The sequence below is a fragment of the Protopterus annectens genome, chromosome 8.part0, assembly GCF_019279795.1.
Source record: "Protopterus annectens isolate FY-2018-M chromosome 8.part0, PAN1.0, whole genome shotgun sequence".
NCBI lineage: Eukaryota > Metazoa > Chordata > Ceratodontiformes > Protopteridae > Protopterus > Protopterus annectens.
This window is the reverse complement of record NC_056741.1, coordinates 1907480507-1907492709: the sequence shown is the minus strand read 5'-3', so window position 1 is coordinate 1907492709 and position 12203 is coordinate 1907480507.

Here is a 12203-nt window from a genome sequence, read left to right as displayed (position 1 = left end):
CATGGGCTGATAATGTTCCCCATACAGTACCTTGATACAAACCCCCAGTGTGAGGTTGTGTATTGTACCTGAAACAGTGTGTTGACTGCTGCAGTATACTAGTCTGTCGTATGGAGTGTGCCAGGTACTGTTGCACAGTTGTCGGATGAGCACTGATATCTGGTCATTTACATGTGTATCTCCCAATAGACAGACAGATGCTATATATGGTGTTTAAGTTATATCACTGCAATCGAGTATTACGTGTATTATGTGTGCCATAGTTTGCTGACAGATATTGGTGACATATTTTCCTTCTCCTTTTCAGGGCTATGGTTCACCAGCAGAACCATGTCTACTCCACTGCAGAGGAGGAGGAGATACACCGGAGCCTGGTGCGGGATTTCGCTGTACTCTTTTCCCGCACCAGCCAGAACCAGAAGGAGAGGGCTGCACTGTGGCAAGACCTGGTCCATCGGGTAAATGACATAGGCACACATAAACGGACATATGAGCAGGTACGCCATCACTGCAGTGATTTGATTAGAAATGTCTGTCAGTGTGTGTTGGATATCCACAGGCAGCAGCTTGCCACAGGTGGTGGGGTGGCTAGACATCCCCCCTTCACCAGACTGGAGGGACTACTCCTAAGTGTTGTGGCTCCAGCACAACAGCAACAGCAGCAGCATACATGTGTAATGATGGAGGCTGGAGCCACACAGCAGCAGGACATGCGTGCAGGTAACATGCCATGTGTATAGTTGACCATTCTGTACACTGTTAGGTTATGCATGTGTGAGGTGTGTCATCATTTTGTAGCTGTAATCTTGGTAATTATTGTGCAAGAGTGATATCCTCAATATGTGCAGTACACCTGTGGAAGCTAACTGTTGCACTACTGAACTGTATCATGCCCACAGTATCAATGGCATAGTTGTGCCCACTGACAATAAATACATCTTTTCTGCAGGTCCCTCTGGTGTAACAGCAAGGCAGCCTATCCATGCTGGTGAGTGTGTAATACCATTACCTTCAATACTCTTGATACTAATAGTAATAATAGGCTGAAGCAGTAGTGCTATGTGTTTGATTGCAGGTGTGTTTGTGTCTGTGGATTGATATCTCATATACTGAGGTGTGTGCATGTGTGCATGTGTCCATGTGTGCATGTGCCCATGTGTGCATGTGTGCATGTGTGCATGTGTGCATGTGCCCATGTGTGCATGTGTGCATGTACCCATGTGTGCATGTGCATGTGTGCATGTGTGCATGTGTGCATGTGTGCATGTGCCCATGTGTGCATGTGCCCATGTGTGCATCCATGTGTGCATGTGTGCATGTGTGTATCAGTGGTGACATTGTGTACACATTGTAAACTGTGTTTCCTGTCTTACTCCCACAGGTTCTGGTGCTGCTCTGGTGTCGTACAGCAGGGAACCTGAATCAGTTGCTGTGGATAGTGATAATGATGATACCTGTGTAATGGCACAGGTAGGTGTGCCAGGGTCCGTCATTGGTCAGCCAATTGACACTACACAGCTGTCGACCCCATCAATGTGCACAGTCATCCTGCCAATACATCCTTTGTCACCAATGTCCCTAGGTGATGGACAGGATACAGTGGGCATTGACCAGGGTAATGTGGTACCAGTGGGACATGCATCCCCACACAGCAGCCATGGCCAGGGTCCTGACACAGTACCACACAGGCAGACGTCCAGGGGTTCTCGTGGGAGCATCCATGGGCATACCACCCCTGTCAGATGTGCCCACAGAGGTCTTTCAACTTCAGCTATGTTTCGGGCTGTAATGCAGGCACAGTCACGTATGGAACAGTACACCAGACAGGGTCTGAGGGAGTTGAGAGCATGTCGCACAGCCATGAGTGACAGTATGCGTGATGTTGCAGCTGCCATCAGTAACTTCACCAAGGTCATTGACAGACGTTGGGGGGACACATTAGATCTGTTCCACAACTACATGTCCATGAGCCAGGGCAATGGTGGATGGTTGAGGCGTCGACGTGGCCATATGCCAGCAACAGCAGCAGCTGGCAGCCGTTGCGGATGACAACAGGCCCGTGGCCACTCACATAGTGCCAGCAGCAGCCCCAGCAATGCTGGGTCTGTGCTGTCATCAGACCACCCCAGGAGACCACGTGCATGTGGCGCTGGACAGTCCCAACAGGGACCTGTCTCCAGTCACCCACAACCTGCTTCTGATGACAGTACCCAGTCTGGCTTAGTACCTGATACGGTCCGTAGCACCCCTGCCAGGCACAGGTACCATGTCCATGGCCACAGACAGTGATCTGTATGACCTGGCAGGTACAGTCTGTGGCTGTCCACAAACACCTGTGTATGGCAGCCATGAGCTGGGACTGTGTGCATTCATACACACATGCAAAGTGATAATACCTAGGGCTACCGCATACACGCACACACTGCATCAACATTGCCCCATCTTGTACTGCTGTCCCTCACCAGCACACACACACAGACATGTCAATTGGTTGTATCAGTGGCAGACTCAGGCATACCAGGTACACACCCTGTGCATATGATGAAACTGTGCCACCTTCTGCAATCTGTAAACTCGGTGCAGGAACAGGTTAACATGGTGCTGATGCACAGGGTGACTACATAGACGTATTGTAATAGTATGATGTTGACAACAGTTCAGTGTAATGATATCATTGTGGGTATATACCAGCATGCCTGCTGCAGTTACAGTATGAATGTCATTGTATCGATTTGTACACCCATAGTAATTACCACAGTGTTCTGTCTGCACATCTTTGCATACTGGTGGTGAGACTGTCAAGGGATGGCCACCTACATAGGTAGCACAGGAGATGCAACAATGTACATATTGATACTCAATGATGGTCATGTCAACTGCGAGTTGCATGCTGTCCACACACGACTCTGCAATGCGGATGTTTCAGGATGTTGTATCTATGCAGTACTACACAACAGGTTCAAGGCTCACAGGAGCACACTAGCACTACAAGGTCACACCTCATACCATGCATGACAGCACCAAAACACAGAACTAACTATGACAGGAGGGAGAGTGTCCATACATGTCAAGGAAACTGTGGTGCCAGGACAGGTAGCATACATCATACTAAGTCTGGAACTGCTGAGTGAGGGCTCAGTGTCTGTTATTTGAAATGTGTATTATTAGAGGTATGAGCACTTGGGTATCAGGCCAGTTATTCAACATTACAAAGGTAAGTGGTCTATACACTTGTGTGGGGTGCGGCTGGACCCAGCCCGTCTGACCTGTGAATGTCTGGGTGCTGGCTTATAGTGCCTGCATATATGCACTGTTACCTACTGGAAGTCATACACCTTGTTTGTTGTAGCATAGTCTACATACAGGCCTGCTGACTGTAGCTTTGTTTGTATGCATGTTTGCCTGTTATGTTCCTGAAACACTGATTCCACCTGCAGTGCAGATATACAGTGCCTCTGTGGATCCCTAGTGACATCTGTATTGCTTACTGTACTGATGTCCATGTGTCACTTGACAGAACGTCACTGTTTGTCCTGTTTGCATGTAGCTTGCCTGTAACACATTGCATATGACTTACCTCACATTTGCTCAAGACAGCATTCATATATGCCAGCACTAACAAATCAGGAGCACTACACCCTCACATAGTCGCCTTGAGTACCTTGTTCCCCATTGGTCCTATGTGCCGTTACTTAGTATGGGAGTCACAATGCTATGGTAGCATGTGGAAAGGTCACCTGTCAATCTACTCTCAGGTCCAGTTGGTGAATCTGTGAGTCAGTTGGCAATGTTACAGCAGCCTCATGTACACAGACAGCCCTCTCCCCTTTCCATACACGTACAACACATGTGAGAGATGCAGCCACATAGCCAAACTGGGGGCTAAGTTCTGTTAACACAGCACTGGCATTCCTTGTCAGGTGGAGTGGGATACTACAGTGAATATAGTACCAGTCTCCCATAGACCTGCCACGACCTCCATCCAAACACAGAAACACACAGGTACATTATTGGACTCTCAGAATAGCATCCTGCCTGAGCAGCTGACACCTGAAAAGCAGACACACAAGCAAACGTTAAGCCAGAGCAGAGCACATGCAACACATAGCTCACAAAGCCTGTGTGCCAAACAGTCACAGGCTATACGGCTTGACAACACACCTGCTACAGTTGTATGAGGTACCTCTATCATCACGTACACTGGGGTCCTGCTCCCAGGCTGAACAAGGTGACGGTCATGCTGAGCTGCCCGTCGGGCACTATGATCCACCACATAACACAAGCATACCGGTCACTCCAATGCATGTAGAAGTATGACTCAGTCATTGTCTGTGCCAGTGTGTATGACCTCCGATGCACCTCCCTGGACTACATGTTAGGGGACATAGAGGGGCTCTCTGAGCTTGTGGCACAGGCCGGTATGACCCTGGCCTTGAGTAGCATCTCACCCTCACCAAGAATGCTGCCACAATATGTAGACAGGATCATCAGTTTCTGCAATTAATGTATGTTTCAGTGACATTCAAAGGGGATCCAATGCCTGTCAGTGTGGGATTACATGCTGGACAAGCCACATTGCTTTGCTTGGGACAGCTTGCACCTGTCACCCATGGGCTGTTGTATATTGGCAGAGGCTGTTGCTACACACATAGTGCCTTTGTATGCAAGGCTGACATTACATAGCCACCTACACAGGTATCACATGGGATAGGACACTAATAGAAATGCTACTCAACAGCTGCAGTGTAAACCTCAAGATGCATGCAGTGGAAACTGTCCTTAGCATGGGGTACAGCAATATCCATGCAGTAACAGACTCCTGGTACAAGGCTCCCAGGTACACACCATCAGTGCCAGGTCATTCCTGATACCATGCTTGTCATCCCCTACACATGCACCAAACCAGAACAGGGGGGATGTATCCAAAGGCACCTCAGATACACACACCCCCAGGTTGGTGGCACTGCACAAAGCATCAGAGCCTCTCCATGTGCAACTCACAGTGGGTTAGACTGCCTTCAGGGTCATAGCCTGGCACACACCACACTCCCATACCCAGGAAACCCACTTGGCCTTCCTGACAATACTGGGAATATGACGGTCTCTACACACACCAATATATGGTTGTACTGTGACTACCCAAACATAGAGTGTGAGTATTACTCTAGCTGCAAGACCCTATCTGAAGGGTTCTTATCATTCATTCCATGCATTGCTATGGAACAACTTGTTACCACTCCCACAAGTGGTGACAACATGCTGCACTTGTTCATCACAGACATGTGGACTATATGCTCCAGACCAGTCATGTATCCCTCGCTGGTGGGATGACACCATCTACAACCCACACTGTATAGTCAAATACCACATGCAGCCCCTGCACAGAACACCACAGTCATACAGTTGTCTGATGCATATTCCATGTATTCACATGAGGCAGGCTTCGGACATGTGAACTCTTGCAGTTCACAGGTACATATGTGTAGGTGGCACACACATACATCGTGTGTGCATTGACATTACTGATATAATGTATGTCGTGCAATATTGGGAACAACACCCCACACACATGGACGAACTGTGTGACAAAAATACACTTGGCGTTTGTAGAATACAAACCCCTACCTAACTATGTTAGATCACTTGTGAGAGTCGCAGTAGCAGAGTGTGCTATTTGCATTACTGGGAGAATTGCTTTCTCCTGCTATACTTATAGGGTGCTGACATCATCAGTGTTTAGACAGTGGAATATGCAGCATGTGTTGTGTAGTAATAATTGCCAAAAGGGACATTTCTCTTACACATGTAATTGCACACACTACTCCCCCACACACATTCACACACACAATGTGCACTTGCAGGATTCAAACCCCTACCTACCTATGTTATGACACTTGTGAAAGATGCATTAGCAGAGCGCGCTATTTGCATTACCGAGGGGATTGCTTTCTCCTGCTGTACTTATAGGGTGCTGACATCAACAGTGTTTAGACAGTGGAATATGCAGCATGTGTTGTGTAGTAATAGTTGCCAAAATGGACATTTCTCATACACATGGAATTGCACACGCTACTCCCCCACACACATTCACACTGAGCACTTGCAGGATTCAAACCCCTACCTAACTATGTTATGACACTTGTTAGAGACGCAGTAGCGGAGCGCGCTACTCACATTAGTGGGCATGATTTCTGCTCCTGACATATGTATAGTGTGCTGACATCATTATGGATGAAGAGGTATGTACATCTGTTACTATCCATCAGTACAGGGGAGAGCATATCTTTGCACAGGCACAGTGGCCTACTGTACTGTGGAGGCAGACACCAAATACACTGTGGATAGCCTTCTGTATTCCCTAGGGACAACAGTCAGGTATTGCACTCTATGGCCATATGTTTACCTGTCAGATGCAAGTATCTGTTGCTCATATACTGTTTGTGGTCTTTATTGCCATAGCCTTCCCTATCTCTATAAACAATGTGTGTACTGTGGGAGATGTTTGCATATGAGTGGGATCCAGTACTTTACTTATGTCTCTGTTGTAACTTCACTGTGTGCACTGGGCAGATGTCTGTATTGTGGGAGGTTCCTGTGTTAACACATAGGAATGCCAGATATGTGTGTGCAACTGCTGAACTGTGACATGGCCTAAGTGTGTGAGCATGCCCAGGTCACAGTTTGTATGGCTTCTTGACTGCCACGTCTCATTTATCTAAGTGTGCGAGCATGCCCAGTGTGACCTTCCCTTATGTTGGGATCTGTGGACCACCACATTTCTGGTTGTGTGTGGATGCCATCTATATATCACATGTACAGTTGAGTGTTGGACATCAGGTTGTGTTCTTACTGCCCAACTGCTTTGTGTCTGAACCTAACAGGCATTATGCTGTGCCTGCAGGGTCGCGATAGGATAGTTTGCATACGGTTGTCATCATCCTTTCCTGCTGACCAAACAGTTGTATTGTCGTATAGTGTACTGGTGCAGAACTTTCAATGTGGTGGACAGTATAATCGGTTTCAGTCCTATCACTGCTTGTAATATTTATAGTGAGCACACCAGACTGGTTGAGGGCCAGTTGTGCAGATATGACCATGTTGCATTTTGTTCAGATATGGACAGCATAGTACATGATTGTCCGACATTGTTAATGTATTCCACAACTTGTGTGGACAGTGACAAACAATGGCCATGTGCCCTAGTCCATTTGTAATGCTAGTCAGAGAGTGTTTGTCCTTCAACACACATTTACTGGTGTTTGCCATGACATATGTCACGGTTAGTGTGCTGTGCCTCTGTCTACCCGTGACATACAGGTGATATCCAGGGTACACCTACCATCTTCCATCCAGTCATCATGATTCCTCTGGATGACAGTCATTGAGGGACTCCCTGGATATCCTGTAGTGGGAGTTTAGACGTGAGTGGAGTGAGCTTCTGGGTTATGGACCAATTGGTACAGCATGTCCTGTTTATGTCTGTGCTGGGGTTCCAGCCTGTCAGCTGCATAGGTCACCAGCATTCAGTGTTTACATGGTGCCAAATGTCCATTGATACCAGGTTGGTCATGGCTCTATACATCAGGCACAGTTCACCTCCAGCCAGGCAGTATGGCACTGTGTGGAGCTGCAGTTTCTTTACTCAGGTAACACATGGCATCTGTTACAGCTCTGCGATCCTCCTGGTGGGGTATTTGTGTGGTCTTTCCAGTTGCTGCAGGTGTCTGCTACGGTACATCCCTGAAGGACCATTGTACACAATTGTGAGGCTGCTGATGGATGACTGGAGAGGCACATTGACCTACCCTAACCAAGCTGTGCTTACCTTCATGATTAGGTGGGTATATGGTATGTATCTGTAACCACTGCAGACACATGGTTGTCACATACAGGATATCTATCACCTTGTGTCCCCAGGTCTCTTATTGCTCCTGATGTACTTACTGGGTTAACACCTATGTGGTAATTTCTGGCCATGTACTGTGTTTCCACAGGGGTTGACTATACACTATTCTGCATTTAGCTTTTTGACATGGCTGTGGCACCACTTGTCTGTTTCTATGTGTGCCTTTTGTAGGTTGCTTGTGTCAGCTGGAGGGTCCCATATGGTGGGCAGTTTGTAGTCCTCTGTGAACCTGTTCAGACAGAGTCCTTCCATGTTGGCCTGTACCTATGTGACATATATAGCATACAAGAGAGGTCCGAGGACCATGCCTTGTGGGAAGCCAGTTGTACCTGGTTTGCAGTCTGCCATGGCTGCAGCATGTCTGCCAGGTCAGTTCTGTCCTTGAGCTGGTTTGCAACCCATCTACTTGCATAGGGGTTTATAGTTAGGCTGGTGAGCTTATCTGTACCACCAACTAGAGTATTGTATGGAAGGGTTTGGCAAGGTCCAGATAGGCTGTGTGATCAACATTCCCCACATCAATGGCCTTGGTGCACGTTTCACATGAGTCAGACATGTGTAAGGGGCAGGATCTGCCCTATGACAGCCACACTGGGTAGGGGCCAATGTCTGTATGTACCCAATCTCGTTATTCATGGGATCCATGATCATCCTCTCCATTACTTTGCCAACCTAGATAGTCGGGGTTGAGGGGTGATAGTTTGCAGTATCCATTCAGGCACTCCCTTTGTGGTGTGGGACCACTGTTGCTGTACACTGCTCTTTAGGTACATATCCTGTGGTAGGACTGATAATGTGCAGTAATGCTATTTGCTGTTCCATTCTTCTTACAGTACTTGTTGGACACAACCCAGGACACCATCTGGTACCATTGATGCTGTGTGCTGTGCTTTGTGGATGCTGGCTATTACCTCAGCATCTGCAATGTCAGGGGGCCAGCACTCTCCTGGGATGGATATTTGGCAGTTAGGTGCTGGTGGGGAGTTTGGAAGGAATCTGTTCAGTAGGCTGTTGGCAATGTGTGTGGGTTTGGTGTATTGTTTGTGATATTAGAGTGCTGCAGAGCATATCTGTGGATTATCACCATGGTTCCTACCATCAGGTAGGACAGCTGTGTGATAATCCTTTGTGTCCTGCACAATTTGTATCATCATAGGTTCATAGGTTCATACTAGGCTATCTGCCCTGGCCTTGTTTGAGCACGGACAGACTGTGTGTGGGTCTCACCACCCCTTGCAATGTGCATATTATGCCCACGTAGGGTTTACTTTCCTTGATGTGACACAGGGATGGCCCCCAGTGTACACCTACTATCTCCCATGCACTTCACCGGATTTCTCTTGTTGAGTTTGTGTGTGGAGCTCAGCCTATCATGGACTGGGATTCTGTTCCACAGTGTCAGGAGCCTCTGGGTTATGGATCTGTCCCTCCAGCACATCCTATTCATCTATGTGTGGAGGTTCAGCTATCTCACTGTGGTGTGTCTGCTGGATTTGGGGTTTCTGCAGTGGAGCATGTCTATTCATTCTGGATTGGACATGGCCTTGTGCATAAGGCATACATCACCTCTGACTGTGCAGTATGCTTCTGAATTGGGCTGTGGTTTCTTCAGTCAGGCTGCAGATGTCCAATGTTTGGACCCTTTATCCTGTTGGTGGGGTACATTTGGGGACTTTCTGACTGCTGCAGGTGTAAGGTAAGGTAAATCCGAACTGGGGCATTGTTGTCACATATGCGCCTGATAAGGGAAGAGTATGGGGGCACAGTGACCTCTCTAGCTCTACATGTGCATCCTTTCATATTAAGGTGGGCAATATAGCAGGTCTTCCTGGCCACCTTGGCAATGTGAGTGTCACATGACAGGTTACCGTACACTTGTGTCCCTAGGTCCCTGATTACTTCTTCCATACATAATGGATTGCCACCTATGACATACTTTGTGTGTGCCTTGTTTGGTATTTGTTGAGACATTCATACTCTGCAGTGTCTTCAGGAAGGCTGGCTGGGGTACCTGGGTTTGTGTGTGTGGTCTGTAGCAGGCTTCAAACAGGTACACAGTTTGAGACAGTGTTACTTGCCCATGGATAGTCCATGCTGCTTCTTGCTGTGGTACCAACCTGGGGGTGTGGTTATCCTTGATAATTACTGTTAGCCACACTCCTGCTGTCATGTGTGCCATGTTTTGGAGCTGTAGAGCATGGTATGAGGCATAACCTGGTAGTATTAGGGTGCTCTTCTGGGCCTTGCCCAGGTTTCAGTTACAGAACACATATTACCATTCTCCATGCTGTGGTGAGTTTGGTCTGCATGCACCTTGCCGGTTAGACTTCTGGCGTTGGGTAGCATTACATCCAGGTTATTATCCCTTGTGCTACCTATGGTAGTGGGTTTGTGTTTCCAGACTTACCTATTCCAGGCACAGTGGGGGTGACAACAGCCTTTGCCAGTATCCGCACAGCCAGGTGTGCTGGGTGCGTGCCATCCCTAGCAGGTGGGGCATCATGTCTTGCTCAGCATGTCATCCCAGGCTGTCAGCCATGTGTTCCCCCTTGCTAACAGCAATACCTCAGCCAATTATTGTACTTGATCTTGTTGTCTTCATAGTGTGGCATCATGCTTGGTGAGGGTGAGATGTTAGGTTGGGTCTTCATGTTTGCATATACTAGTTGGTGTTACATTGCTTAACACATGGCGATCATGCCTCAGGTGGTGCTGCAGGGCTGCCTCTGTCGGATGCACATACTACACTCCCTGTACATGTTTGAGAGCAGGTTGTGTCATGTTAGGCGTCCCTGTTACTATATGAGTGAGTCAGAGAGGGGTATCATTCCCAGGGTTCCTACTGAGCCAGTGTATGTGCTATGCATTGCCTCTTTGCCAAGACCAGGGCATACTGGGCATGCCTCCTTCTGCCTACTGGGGCAGGCTCAGGTTGTTCCTCCTCCGAGTCATGCTCTGCCTGTGATGGCCTTGGCAATGGTGGGGGGCTGTTTGTGCCGGCCCTATGCTGGTCCTGCTGCAGCTGTTTTCGCAGAATCATATTATGTAGCATAGCACATACCATGACAATTTGGGTACATGTAGTTGGTGAGTACTGCAAGGCTCCACCAGATGTGTCCAGGCACTGGAACCATGACTTAAGCAGCCCAAACACACACTCTATTACATTACATGTTTGTGCGTGTGCCTCATTATGGCGTTCCTGTTCAGGTGTGTGTGCATTTCTGATGGGTGTCATCAGCCACGGCTCCAGTGCATAACCTGCATCCCCCACTAGGTGACCATGTGGGATGTCCGCATTGGCAAATGTCTGGTACAGCTGCATCAAATGCCAGATATGGGAATCATGGTAGCTCCCAGGGCAGCCAGCACACACATTCATTATTATGCCCTGTGCATCACACACAACCTGGCAGTTGATGGAGGGGAAGCCCTTGCGGTTAATGTAGGCCCTACCCCGCTCACCGGCTGGTGCTTTGATGCATATGTGCGTGCAGTCTATTGCACCCACTACTTCAGGGTATTCCGCTATTTGCTGGAAGAGATGAATATTGCTGGCCAATACCTCATGGGCATTGGGGAAATATACATGCTCACCGACATGTGCTGACATGGCATCCAGGAACTGGTGCAGCACCCTGGAGGCTGATGCCTGTGATATCCCCATCATATCACCAGTTGGTCTCTGGAAGGTACCTGTTGCTAGTATTCTTAGGCCAACACATACCTTGGTTTCCACTGGGATGGGTTCCCCTCTGTTGGTTCTGTGTGTGAGGCGTGGCCTGCACAGCTCAACAATTTGCTGCAGGAGGTCTCTGTCCACTCTATAGTGCTCCACTATCTCCAGCTCATGTAACCCTGGTAGGTGACCCTGGGCCTGTACACTCTTCTCCGCCTCCTCACTGTGGGTTGTCTGGCAGCATTTCCATTGTCACCACCCTCAGCAAGTCTCCTATGTCTCCTTATGACAGCTATGGCAGCCCCTAGCATGTTTGGTCTGAGTGCAGCTTTTTCAGTTTTCACTTCTACTAGCTTACTCCTGTCTTGTAGTGTCTCTTGAGAGAAACATACTGCAATGCTGTTTGCAGTGTTTTAAGTGCTGGGCTGGGCTTGTATTCTGCCTGTGTAATTGCCTGCTTCTAATTGTTTTCACCTGCTACCTCTACAAGTATTCCCTGCTAGTTTCCTACTATTTCTTCTGCTTCCTTTTTCCTCTCTGTTTCCTCAGGGGGGAGCAGCATGCATACCATCGAAAACACGCTCACAGTGGCTACCACGCATGCACAAATGCTTACAC